Genomic DNA, 13,615 nt, shown 5'->3' with positions numbered 1-13,615 from the left:
GAGTTACAGGGGAGATCCAGAGGATTTGATGAATAAATATTTTCCTTTTTGGAAATGTATTTTATTTTTTAAACTGCAGGCTGTGATAATAATTATTTTGGGCATGTTTTAATAGAAAAAAAAATACCCAGAATTAGGGATGACTGATTTTTCTGTGGAAAATAGCAGATTATACAGAAATACCTACTCGATGCCGGATTTAAACTGTTTCTCCTCTGCAAAGAGCAGTCGTGATGGGAAACGTTTCAAGGTACCTACAAAGACTTCGTCAGATTCTCAGTTCAAATCTGAAACTTAAGCAATGGAAATAAATGCCTTCAGTGTCTCTCTCCTCTCTCTCTTCTGCCCAAATTTTGAGGATTTCAGATAAGCATATGCAAATAATGTGCCTGGGCGTCTTTCTTGGAGTTTTGGGGTTTTCCAGTCTTAGAGATGAGATTATTATTATTATTATTTTTCCTAAATGAGACCTTTTGTTGTCATAGAATGGTTTAGGTTGGAAGGGACCTTAAAGATCATCCAGTTCCAACCCCCTGCCCTGGGCAGGGACACCTCCCACCAGACCAGGTTGCTCCAAGCCCCATCCAACCTGGTCTTGAACCCCTCCAGGGATGGGGCATCCATAGCTTCTCTGGGCAACCTGTTCCAGTGTCTCACCACCCTCAGAGTAAAGAATTTCTTCCTGTTAACAAATTTTCCTAACAAATCTAGGATTATCTGATGGGTGGGTGTTTTTTTCTCCATTTAAAGCTGTGGCAGGGCTTGATGCCTTTGGGAAAGTGCTGTTCCTCCTTGCAAAGTCCCGTGCTAATCTGGAAACCACCCGGAGGTGGTAATGTGCTTTTGTCCAGCCTGTCTCTTGAGCTGGCGTCTCTTTATCTTGCCCGACAACTGGAATGCAGTTAATCCTGTAAAAAAGGTCTGGGCTTTCTGTCCTGCCTAAGTGTGTTAAATTACATTTGCATCCTAAAGAGAGTGACTGCGAGAGGATGTTGAAGCCTTATATGCATTTTTTAAATTCATAAATGCCATCGGTGGAGTCTAAAGCATCAGATAACTGACTCTAAAGGCCTTGCTGAAATGCACTGATGTCTCCATGTCTTTGAGAATCGCATTCCCCCCTGCGTTGAATCTCCAGATCCTACACGTGTTGCTGTCAGCTGTATTAGGGGTGAGGAGGACTCACAACGGAGACAAGAGATGGTGTTGGAAATGTGCTGTGGGGGCTGTAATATCTGTACTCCCATCAAGTGAATTTTGGAGGGGGTCACGTTCTGACACCTGGTGTTGCTTTTGACTTTTGTTTTCTTTTCCGATCTGTCTTCCTACAGCAGAGGAAACATCTTCTCCTGGTGCCCCCATGCACGTGCTGTACCAGTCCCCACTCTGCTTTTTCAACGATGGGGTATTCAGGCACCCTAATAAAAATGCAATAAAACCGGAGGCAAATTAAATTTTTTTCTGGAAATGCATTCCAGAATTTTAAAGCTTACGAAGCGGGCAAATCACAGAATCACAGAATTGTAGGGGTTGGAAGGGACCTTTGGAGATCATCTAGTCCAACCCCAATGCCAAAGCAGGGTCACCCAGAGCAGGTTGGATAGGAACATTTCCAGGTGGGTTTGGAAGATCTCCAGAGAAGGAGACTCCACATCCTCTCTGGGCAGTCTGTTCCAGGGCTCTGCCACCCTCAAAGGAAAAGAAGTTCCTTGTCATGTTGAGATGAAACTTCCTGTGCTCCAGCTTGTGCCTGTTGCCCTTTTTCCTGTCACTGGGCACCACTGAGAAGAGTCTGACCCCATCTTCTTGACACCCACTCTTTAGATACTGCTCAGCAGCGATGAGATCCCCTCTCAATCTTCTTTTCTCCAGACTGAACAGCCGCAGGTCTCTCAGCCTTTCCTCATCAGAAAGATGCTCCAGTCCCTTGATCATCTTTGTAGCCTCTGCTGAACCCTCTCCAGCAGTTCCCTGTCCTTCTTGAACTGGGGAACCCAGAACTGGACACAGTGCTCCAGCTGTGGCCTCACCAGGGCAGAGCAGAGGGGGAGGACACACACTATATGACATATTGCAGGCATCACTAATAGATGTTGCCATCGCTTAATTCCTAGGCATAGCTTTTAACCCTTGACCACGTTGATCATTCTGACCTGATCCCACACAGCCTCTTCCATGCAGCAAATTGCAGATTTTTCCTCCCATGACCTCCTTGGCACACAGGATGATGACCTTCCTGTTAGCCTTGATGGCTCCTTGGACGCTCCATTGGATGCTGCAATGGAGAAGGGGAAACCTCCTGTTCATCACAGCCAGGGCAGCCCTGCAATTTTAGCTTCCAGTTGTTGGTACTGTTCCTTCTTCTTGTCTGTGTTTTCTCCTGGGCACCTTATGGAGCTGTGCTGGTGTGGCTGGTGTGATACCAGTGGCCAGGGACAGACGACGGTGTTTCATCCATCTACTTGGATGCACGTGTACATTTCTGTGATGGGTAGAAGATGACTCTCCCACTGACTCATGCAATTCCCATTTCCTTCTACAGGCTTGTAAAATCAGTTGAGGGACAGGGAGGGAAGAAATGGAAAGTGTCTCTGTATTTCAGGAGAAAAAGCAATCCCTCCTCCGTGGTGGTTATTTTAGCAGCAGTTTGCATCTCAATTTCAACCCCAAAATATGCATCGAGTGCAGGCAGCTGTGTTTGCTGAGCCAGAAAGTTGTCTGAGATGGTGTTGGTTTTCTTACTGTGGTCCTGGTAGTGTGAGGAGCCAAGAAAGGATGGTCAACCAACTGGGATGAGGGAGATAGTGTGGAGAAAACCAATCAGTTGGGATTTACAGGAAGACATTGGAAATTATGGTTTGCCATGTTGGTGCCTGGTTGTTGAAGAGGATTTGCACAGTGGGGCAGCGACTGCCTTGAGGGCTGTGAGTCAATGTCTGTCCTGCTGCTCCCTCTTATAGAGCTGCTCATAGAACCATACAGAATCACAGGGTGGTTTGGGTTGGAAGGGAACTTAAAAGTCATTGAGTTCCAAACCCCCTGCCGTAGGCAGGGACACCTCCCACTAGATCAAGTTGCTCAAAGCCCTATCCAGCCTGGCCTTGAACACTTCCAGGGATGGGGCATCCACAGCTTCTCTTGGCAACCTGTTCCAGTGTCTCACCACCCTCATAGGAAACAATTTCTTCCTGATATGTAATCTAAATCTCCCCTCTTTCAGCTTAAAACCATTACCCCTCATCATATTGCTCCACTCCCTGAAAAGAGACCCTCCCCATCTCTTCTACAGGCCCTGTTTAGATACTGGAAGGGGCTGGTAGGTCTTCCCGGAGCCTTCTCTTCTCCAGACTGAACAACACCACTTCATCTCAGCTGGAGTTGCAGAGTCCTGAGGCCTGATTTAGCAGGATGTCAGAGTTTTGCTCTGGTCTGTAGTGCAGCGTAACATCTTTGCCTAAATACTCTCTGTAGAGTAAGCAGTTGATGTGCATGGTGGGTGGAGATGTGTTTGCTGGTGGGTCCCAGGAGCTCGTTCTACTTAGGGATGCCCAACCTTGTGACATGTCATGGTGGTGTAGCCTCTGAACTCTCTGTTTGCTCCTACCTGTTTCTTAGGTTTTCTTAACAAAGATCATGTCTATTTTCTTCTAGTTTCTGGTTTTGGTGGCAAACCCAGAACATGCATGATGCCTTCAGCAATGGTTTCTGAGAAAACACTCATGGTTGCCTTTTGCTGCTCCAAGATACTGTGAAACCTGTATTCTCCTGGTCCTCTCATGTCCGTTTGTGTTGGAGGATGACTATTGTCCATGTGCCTGGAGGAAACAGTGCTCTATGGGCAGCCTTGTGTCTCAAGCAGCTGGAATAGGCAAGGTGGTGGAGCTGGAACCCTGCTTTGAAGTCTGGTAGCACAGCATGATGCTCTCACTGCTGCAATTGCAGCTTCCCATTAGCTCTTCCCTCTGCCGGGAGCCTCTCGACGTGACTCGGGGAAGTTTCCGCGTGATGAATTTCAGGGAGTGATGCGAGGCTGGGTGTACATTTTAATTTTAGTTCTGCATGATGGAAGACGCTTGTGAGCCCATCATATTAATTTCAAAAGCTCTTTGGTATTGTGGTTATTTTGCTGGAATAATGCAGGGAGTTGACTGGGGAAATCAGCAAGCGAAGCAGGAATTTGGGGAACAGTGAAACCAACCATGCAGACCTAAATCAGCCTGCCTGGCCTGTCAGTAAGGACCTGAATCTTCCTTGACCCTGTTCCTACCCCTAGGAAAGAGATTCTGACCCTCAAGAATCTTTGCATCCTCGATGTTTTGGACTGTAGTTACTGGATTGGAAAGACTCCAGTTGTCTAGCTCTCTAGCTCAGCCATCTTCCAATGGTCCCATCTGCTCATTCATCCTCCAGGAGAAACAGAGTCGATGTCACGCCAGCAGGAACTGTCGTAAGCTATTTTCATGTCCAGTGCCTGGGCATGGTGTAGGAGAAGGCATGGAGAATTCCCGGAGAGGCGATTGAGTAATGGAAGGTGATGGGTCCAGATGGAGCAGAGAGATCTTCAGAAAAGGGCCCTTCTTCCTCCCCTCTGGTTTCCATGCAACTGAACTGTTTTAATGCTGCCAAAGTGTTAAAACTTCTCATAAGCTCCTTGTGGAAGCCCTTTGCTTGCTCAAAAGGGGGAGCTGGTTGCAATCCATTTATGCCATTTCCAGCAGGGAGGAGTGTGGCGTCGCTACAGACAGTTGGTCCCTGCAGCGTGTGGAGGACCACGGAAGAAAACATGAGGTGGCCCAGCAGCAAGGATGTGAACATTGAAGTGAGGAAGCCTGGGTTGGTCTCTCCTCGTCAAAAGTGGTGTTAGCAATAGATGTGCACAGGGAAGCGTCTTTGACTTTTGATTTGTCTTGGTCTGTCCTGGTGTCCAGCCCAGAGGCTCTTTAGATTTTGGGGGTATGGTGTACATCTTAGTTGTGTTCCAACTTGTGGACGTTCCTGGAGAATGTACCAGACAAACTCCTCTAGGTAGGAGCTGTATAGGACATTGTGCAAGCGAGATGCAATCTATTGCCTCTGCCTCATGACTTTTGTGGTGTTTTTTTTTTTTTTTAAATAAATAAATACTGTGTTTGTGTGCTTGGATGGCATTTTCCATTCAAAAAGGGAGGGAAGGAATGAGCGTGTCACCCACACCCAAGGTGCTGGCACGTAACTCAGGAGAATTACTCATAAAACTGCAACCTTATTACCCAGCTATGAAGGATTTCTTCTACCCATTTCCTCAGTCTGGCCATAATCCTGAAATTAATCTCACCTAAACAGTCAGTGGCATTTCCTCTATCGGTGCAGGCAGAAATCATTGCATTTCGTGGCTGAATGCTTCAGACAAAGAAGAAAAATAAAAAAGAAAAACAAAAACCAGTTAAGCCCAAAATATAACACTTAAGTAGGTGCATTCATGCTGCCTTTTAGGAAAGGATGTCTCCATCCCAATTCCAAGCAGGGGATGGAAGCTGAAGGATGGATTGACATTGTCATCGTAGCATGTATCAGCATGTAGGGCTTCAAGCCTGTCATGATTTTGTTGGCCTCATTAGAGCTGCTCTTCCTCCCACCATCTGAAGCTTTGGTATGTGGTTCTTCCAACCTCGTTCCCTTTGTCATTGAATCTTAACGTGTTTCCATCTGTCATCTCCCACACCAGGTTCCCTGCTCCCAATCCTTGGCCATCACCACGATGTCGCCCTTGGGCACAGTCATCCTGGCTGAACAACGGGCTGCTTTTTCACAACATTTGCTTTCCAGATGGATCTCCCCTCTCCCAGTCGGCTGTTTTTCCTATGCTGGGGAAAACACGGCTGCCCTGGGGTTTGTTTTCCACGCATAAACGTGGGTGGAGCAGATTGGGGAAGACTCAGAGCACCTGGGTGACTGGTGAGCTGGGTGGTTGAGGTGGTTTCCCTCCTGTAAACATCTCGGGAGGAGGGGATAGTTTACCTTTTTGGGTAACAGATAGGATCTGACGTTACCATGTCCTTGTAAGCACTGGTAGGATGAGCTGATTTTTGGGTCTTGTTGTTTGGAAGAGCCCATGTGAGGCTTCAGGCTCTCTGAAGTGCATGCTCCTGTATTTCTTTCACCTGATGGAGAATCACCTGGATTTTAGCTGTCCTCAGGAATGTCTCGTAGTAAACGGGGATGGTGAGTGTGTGGTGGTTGAAATCCAGACCTAAGTGCATCTCTGACTGATGTTAAGATTCAGAAGCCCAGGGATCTCTTACATGCTCTTCATCATACTCTTCCTGAATTTCTTCTCCAGGAGCAGAAGAGATTGGCAGCTGAAGTCAAAATTTCCCATCTCTCAGTCCCTGCTGCTTGTTTTTCTTCCTGAAGAGAGGGAGTGAAGGAAAGTTCCTTTAGGATGCATAGCAGATAAAGCATCCTTAAAACCAGAGCAGTGCTGGTGTTGCTCACCAAGAATTTGGATCTAGGACGTCCTAGACAATACGGGGCAAACTGGCAGGCTGGACATCGCCATGTCCTGCATGTTAATCTCCAAGAATCATAGAATGGTTTGTGTTGGAAAGGGCCCTAAAGATCATCTAGTTTGAACCCCCCTGCCCTGGGCAGGGACATCTCTCGCTAGACCAGGTTCCTCAAACCTCCATCCAACCTGGCCTTGATCACCTCCAGGGATGGGGCAGGCACAGCTTCTCTGGTGTCTTACTACCCTCACAGGAAAGAATTTCTTCCTAGTATCTCATCTAAATCTCTCCTCTTTCCATTTAAAACCATTACCCCTCATCCTATCACTTAACTCCCCGATAAAGAGTCTCTCCCCAGCTTTTCTGTAGCCCTTTTAGCCACTGGAAGGGGCTCTAAGGCCTCCCCGGAGCCTTTTTTTCTCCAGGTTGAACCATCCCAACTCTCTCAGCCTGTTTTCATAGGAAAAGTGCTCCAGCCTCGGACCATCTCCGTGGCCTCCTCCGGACTTGCTCCAACAGGTCCATGTCCTTCTTATGTTGGAGGCCCCAGAACTGGAGGCAGCACTGCAGGTGGGATCTCACCAGAGCAGAGCAGAGGGGCAGAATCCCCACCTTGACCTGCTGGCCATCCTGCTGGGGATGCAGCCCAGGATGTGGGTGGCTTTTTGGGCTGTGAGTGCTCATTGCTGGCTCATGTTGAGCTTCTTATCCACCAACACTCCTAAGTCCTTCCCCTCAGGGCTGCTTGATAACATTTCTTCTGTCAGCTGTTAGCTGTGGTTGGAGGCTTATGAAAAGTTTCTCTTTGCCCCATGGGCTGGTTTTACTTAGCCAAGAGGACAAAAGAGTGCTGCTGGGGATGTTCTGAGTGGGGTACCCAGCTTACCACTCATTTGTGGTCAGCAAGAGGGGGTGGGATGGATTGAGCTGGTGATTTTCATAGGTTAAATGGGCAGGTAGTTGGGACTCGCATCCTTTGGCTGGAACAACTCAATAAGATCAATGTTTACAAAACGCCTCGCACGATTCGATCCAAATCTTGATTAAACCTCCAGGCTGGTTGTCCCCAGCCTGAAGCACTTGGTAACACATCCAGGGTTTCTCAGGGGAAGCTGCTGGTACAGGAGGGGAAAGTCTGCTGTCACGGTGTGTAATTGGCTTGCTCTGTTTGCACGGAGGTCACCGAAGGCTGGGATTGCTTCTCTGGGCAGATACAAATAATTGCTGCAATTTTATCTCTGAATTTTTCTGGCTGGGGAAATTTCAGCCATTTTTTTTTTCTTCTTTTTTTCAGTGAGCTTTGTATAGAGGGCATGCATATAGGAAGTGCGTAGCATTTATATAGGAAGTGTTTATTAATACCTTAAAAATACTCTTGTATTCCACATATAGGGACCAGAGCAAAACCCAGTGAGGGAAGAAGGGTTTCCTTGTTGACATCAATTGAACAAAGCAAAGAGGTGCATTAATTAAAAGGCTTTTTGTGATAACAGACTGATGAATGGACACTTTGTAATGGAGTAAATTAGGAAATACTGCACGCTTAATAGCTGTTGGAAGGTAGATGGGTATGTTAAGGAATCTCCAATTTAGCTGGGTGATGCTCATCTTGCATCATCCCAGTGTCTGCAGATAAAACCATACGGGTTCTGGGTGCAGCTCTGGGTTGCATCTCAAAAACCACTCAGTGGATGCTGGACCTGTCTCTTGGGGTCACACCAGCATTTTTTCCCTCCCAGGAGAATTAAATGCTTCTACAACCAAGAGGGGTTGCATTTCTAGAAGGATAATCCTTGGAATAAAAGCTAAAAATGGAAGTTTAGTGGTGAGGTAGGGGTGTGCGATGTATGTACAGGAGTACGAAAGGGAAACAACCTGCTGGTGAGAACTGTGAAGGTCTTGATGATGGTCTCTCAAATTGGACTTAAGCTGAAAAGCTGAACTGGATTGTGGCCAGAGCATTCCTCCTACAGCAGTTTTAGGATCCTAAAGAAGATGGGACAGTTTAATAGGTGATTCCCTTTTCCCACTGCAGGTTTTAATTTGTGGTTTTTCTTTATTTTTTGCAGGTATCTTGCAGCCTCTACTTTTGCAGCTCTGTTAATCTAGAACTCTTAAAACCCTTTAGCAGCGGTAGAGCTTCATGTCCCCTTTCCTTTAAAAAAGGAGATGCTGTTCCCATACTTAGCAGTGATGTTTTGAGGAATCAACTCTTGCTTTTGTCCCTGTTCGTACAGCCCAGCTCAGAGACTGCAGGTTGCTGTAAGGACACCGTGTCCTTAGCCATCACAGAGAAATCGTTTTCTTCCCAGTACTAACCAGTTCTCTCCCTTTTCTTTCCAGGTTAGAAGAAAATCTTGTGTGACCTGGGGAACGGGACTTAAGAAGCAGTTGGTAAGAGCATCCCTGCAGGAGAGGGTCACCTGCATGTGGAAGGATGGGGCTCAGGCAGATGCAAACAAAATTTTGCCCTTGAGTAATGTTGTTTTTTTTTTTCCTGGCTTTCATTTATAGACGTTTCACCCTCTTTTGGACTGAGTTGCAAAAAGGGGGGGCTGGTTTGTGAAAGTTCTGAGCTCCTTCTCCTCCCAACCAAAGCCTTCCTCAACAGGCCTTTTATTCCTTCAAGGCTCTTCTTGAGCTACAACCCTGCCAGTAGTATTGTTTTTTAAGTGCCTGCGTGAATGTGATTAGAAATACCACTTATCTAACTCAATTAAAAAGCCACCTGTTTACCTACTGAGGCATAGCTGGTGGTCTGGCTAGTTGTGTGGTTTGTTTTTTTTTCTTTTTCACTCCCACATCCTTGATTTTTGTGCCAAACCAGGCTGTACACAACCGCCCCGCAGAACGCCTGGCAGGATTTGGTGATGTGTTGCTTTGCTCTGTGCTGGTGTGATGGAGGGGGGCTGAGGAGGGAGTCCCGGTGCGTCATGCCTCAGCTTCTGTCCTCCTATGGAGAACAACCAAGACCTGTCTCGGAGCTTTGGCCATATTTCCATGTTCTTCTCCGTGTTGTGTTTTGCTGGGCTTTAGATGGTTTCATGTCTAGAGCTAGTATAGAAAAAAAATATATGGAGAACGGTAGTGTTTTCCATGCAGAATTAAAATCATAGAATAGTTTGGGTTGGAAGGGACCTTTAAAGGTCATCTAGTCAACCGTTCATGAGCAGGGATGTCTTCAACTAGATCAGGTTGCTCAGAGCACTGTCCAACCTGCCCTTGAATGTTTCCAGGGATGGGGCATCTACACCATCTCTGGGCAACCTGAGCCAGTGTTTCGCCACCACCATTGTGAAAAATTTCTTCCTTATATCTGGTCTGAATCTCCCCTCTTTTACTTTAAAACCATTATTCCTTGTCCTGTTGCTACAGGCCCTACTAAAACTCTATCCCCCAATTCCTCAAATCACTGAGAACCCTATTTTTCTGTAGGTCTTTGGGTTTAACTTCACGTTCCTCGTCTTGGAAACTCTTGTTGGGTTAAATAAAGCCTTGTTAGTCTCCTGTTGGTCTCCTGAAAGGCAATGAGGGAAGTTCTGGTCTCATGACACACTGGTGGGATGTACGTGCATCCCTTGAATCCTCACTGGTCCACTCTAAGGGAACATATTATCTGCTCAGCAGCAGATTCACAAGCTGCAGCTTTGGGCAGCACAACCAAAGCCAAGTTCTGTTGGCTTTTCCTGGGAGGCTATTCTTTTGTTTCCCCTCCCAGCTGGTTTACCTCTATTTGGAGGTTCAGGGAGCTGCTCTGGATTTACATGACTTCTCTGTGGTGTCCCTTGAGGCGGCAGCTCTGATTCATCACCCGCAAGGCTCATACATGGGGAGAAAGCAGAGCTTTGTGTCAATTTTCGTGTTACCTGCGGCAGCACCGGTGGGACGGGGTCCCCCTTTTGATACGGGTGATGTTTCCCTAAATATCAGCACTCGTTGCCCCTGGATCTCCTTGCAGCAGCGCCAAGTAAAGAGCATTAGTGGTGTTACCGCTGTCCTGAAGAGTCCCCCAGCACCACGTTTGGCTGGAGAGAGATAACATAAATCGTCCTCCTACGAGGATCTGGGCTGAAAACGAGAGGATTTAGCTTTCAGTACGAGCTAGTCATGCCTTAAAACAAATTTTGCTGAAGGCATCTTTTCTCAGCTTTATGGCTTTCCCCTTTCCCTCTCTTGCTTTGACGTGTGGTTTCTTCTGCGTGGCAGAGAGGACGGGCTGTGTGGGATATGGCCTCTGGGAGCTGCTTAGATGGACGGGTTGGAAAGCTGCAGCCAACTAGGTGGTGGGGCAGATTGTTTTAGCGACGAGGGGGGAAAATAACCGTTGTGGCATCTCTGTATCTCTGACCCTGTCTGGCTCTCTGCTGGACCTGGAGTCGCAAGCCTGGTGCAAGGCGTTGTTGGGTGGTGTGAATTATGGAGAACACCAGACGTGATGAATGTGACAGTCCCTTGGCGCTTTGGGAGATGTGTTGATGGTGTCAGCCAAGCCAGGGTCAATACATTTCTCTCCCACCAGCTGCCGTGATGGTCCTTGGCTCTGTTGACAACGTGTTTACCCCTGTTGATTTGTTGACCCATCCAACTTCTTAACAGTTTCTATGGTGTCTTTGTGCTCTTGGACACTTGCTGACAGCCCTCTCCCCACTCTGTGTGTACTGTGGGCCTGGTGTTCTGCCTGTATACGTGCTGTGTGATGAGGATGAGGAAATTGGGTGGGAACTATTTGGGGAGGGTCACCCCAGCTGCAGGTTGGCTATGGGGTGCTCTTGAAGGCCTCCATGTTTGGTAGCCACATGTTGGTCCTTTGGGAACAAAGCGACAGAAAGACATTTCTTGCATCAGAGTGGCCATATCTCTTCCTGTTCACCTCATGTCACTTCAAGTCCAGGTAGCAGAGTTGTTTTTAGCTCCTTGAATCTCCTCACCGGGGATCTGTGCCCTTTGAGTGCTGGTGAGGGCACTTTTGCTGGAAGGGGTGTACAGGGTGCAAGCACAGCGTGCTCCCTGGGTCCAACCCGCTTCATCCATGTGGCCAAGTGTTTGCCAGAGGCAGCTGAGGTCTGGAGAGGCCATTCCATGCTAAGTAGACCAGCAGGTCCTCCCTGGGGACGTTGTTCAACTGGCCTGACCCATGCTTCAGCCATTCAGGTGACGCAAGAGGTTGACTGGGGCTAAGGCTGTGGCTGGATTCGTGTCCAGGTAGGAGTGGTGAGCATCAGCTTCAGAGCTCAAACTTTTCTTGCGATAAAGTGGTTTTCTTTCTTCTTGTCTCTCACTTTTTTTGGTGCTTTCAATTTGTGCTTTCAGGGAAAGGCACGGAAAAATTGTGTTTATATCAGTCCATAAAAATACATATGGATGCATAGAGCTAGATATAAAGGATTCCCTTGTTTGCTGAAGCAAATGGTGGTGTGACGTCCACATGTTAGTGCTCTTATAGTCCCCAGGTCCTTGCTAGATCTTGTTGAATTTTCTCCTTATCCCTGTCCTGATCTTTTCAAGTGTTGCCGTTGAACCTCACAAATGCTGTTTTCCATGTGGATAATGATTTTGTCTTTAGGTGTGCTGAGGAATTGGGAACATTGTTTGTCCAAGGGCACATACAAGGGCTCAAAGCTAGTGATCATAGAATCGTAGAATGGTTGGAGTTGAAAGGGACCTTAAAGATCATTGAGTTCCAACCCCCCTGCCCTGGGCAGGGACACCTCCCACCAGACCAGGTTGCTCCAAGCCCCATCCAGCCTGGCCTTGAACACCTCCAGGGATGGGGCAGCCACGGCTTCTCTGGACAACCTGTTTCAGTGTCTCACCACCCTCACAGCAAAGAATTTTTTCCTGATATCTCATCTAAATCCCCTCTCTTCCAGTTGAAAACTGTTCTTTCTCATCCTATCCCTCCACTCCCTGATGAAGAGTCTCTACCCAGTGACTGTGATGTGTACTTGCTGGTGGATGTTGGTTGCTGTTGCTCCTCTCCCAGCCTCCTGCTCCATCTCCTCGTCCCACTTGTGGTTCCCATCCATGGTGTTGCTCTGTGGAAGGCTGTTGAGTGTGTTTGGAAGGGAAAAGAGGCCACTGTGCAACATCCTTGTGGGGCTGTCCCAGCTGTCAGCATGATGTGAACAGTGTGGTAACCCAAAAAAGCTTCTCCCTGGGTGGTGGGTTAATCTGGTACCCACCCACGCCTGCCTTCGTATGGATGTCCCGATGTTTAACATTCAGCACACCACCCACCGTAGAGCAATGGGCAGCGTTGCCAGGCTGTTAGCATATTTTGTGTTTTCTCACACCAACGTTTCTTGGCCAACGTTTCTTGGCCAACGTTTCAGCACTGAGGTGGTTTCTGGCTGGGTTTCACCCGTGCGGTGGTCCCTGCTCAGTGAGCAGGGCTGGCATCGCCCCCGCCAAGCCTTTGGCTCCCGTCTTGCTGCTTTTTCTCCTGCATCTCAAATCCTGCATTCCTGCAAGCGAACACCATAACCGGCGCGTCGTTTTTTGTAGCAAACTCTCCTCGAAGTGACAACCCGTAGGCAAAAGCATGTTGATGTGACGCGTTGGGATTGCTGGTTCGCTGGGCCGTCGTCCTGATCTCCTCAGCACTGGAAGAGTTGCTGCTCTGAGCTTCCTTGGTTGTCTTTCTTGAGAAACGCCACTTTCGGGTAATCTGGGATCTGCACAAATTCCCAGGTCTTCCCCAAAGAAGTAGGAAGGTGTTGTCCCACTTCACTGATATGGTTTGGGTTTGGCAGATGTAACTCGAAGGAAAGCTTTCCATGCTTGGACGTGAAAGTTGGTGTCTGGCCATGGGGAGGTGTCTGCTGGGCATGGCATGGGAAGAGGGTTTCTTGTGTTTTGGGAATGCCCCTCAGATGGGGAGAACCTCGGGTGTTAAGGAAGGATTGATTTTTCTTTTTTTTTTTTTTTTTGAGATACACAAGGAAGTGAAATTATAGATCACTAGTTGAGATGCTCTTCCCTGGAAATGTGCAAGAGGCCGGGTTGAACGGGGCTTGGAGCAACCTGGTCTGGTGGGAGGTGTCCCTGGCCATGACAGGGGGGTTGGAACTAGATGATCTTTAAAAGTCTCTTCCAACCTAAACCTTTCTATAATTCTGTGCACAGGGAAG

General features: G+C 47.7%; 1 protein-coding gene across 6 annotated transcripts in view; it reads left to right on the top strand.

Annotated features, from left to right (window-relative positions):
* Positions 1-13,615, top strand: part of TSNARE1 (t-SNARE domain containing 1) — a 474,970-nt gene that overhangs the window by 36,365 nt on the left and 424,990 nt on the right. For 5 of the 6 annotated variants that reach the window (XM_014965242.1, XM_014965244.1, XM_014965240.1 and 2 more), the window contains one exon: positions 8,829-8,879. The exons of the other annotated variant lie outside the window; for it this stretch is intronic. The gene's annotated coding sequence lies outside the window, so the exon portion shown is untranslated. The remainder of the gene's footprint in view (positions 1-8,828; positions 8,880-13,615) is intronic. 6 annotated transcript variants of the gene reach the window in all.

The sequence above is a fragment of the Calidris pugnax genome, unplaced genomic scaffold (genome assembly GCF_001431845.1).
Source record: "Calidris pugnax isolate Ruff unplaced genomic scaffold, ASM143184v1 scaffold41, whole genome shotgun sequence".
NCBI lineage: Eukaryota > Metazoa > Chordata > Aves > Charadriiformes > Scolopacidae > Calidris > Calidris pugnax.
Note: the sequence above shows the minus strand (reverse complement) of the source record. Positions and strands in the feature narration are given on the sequence as shown.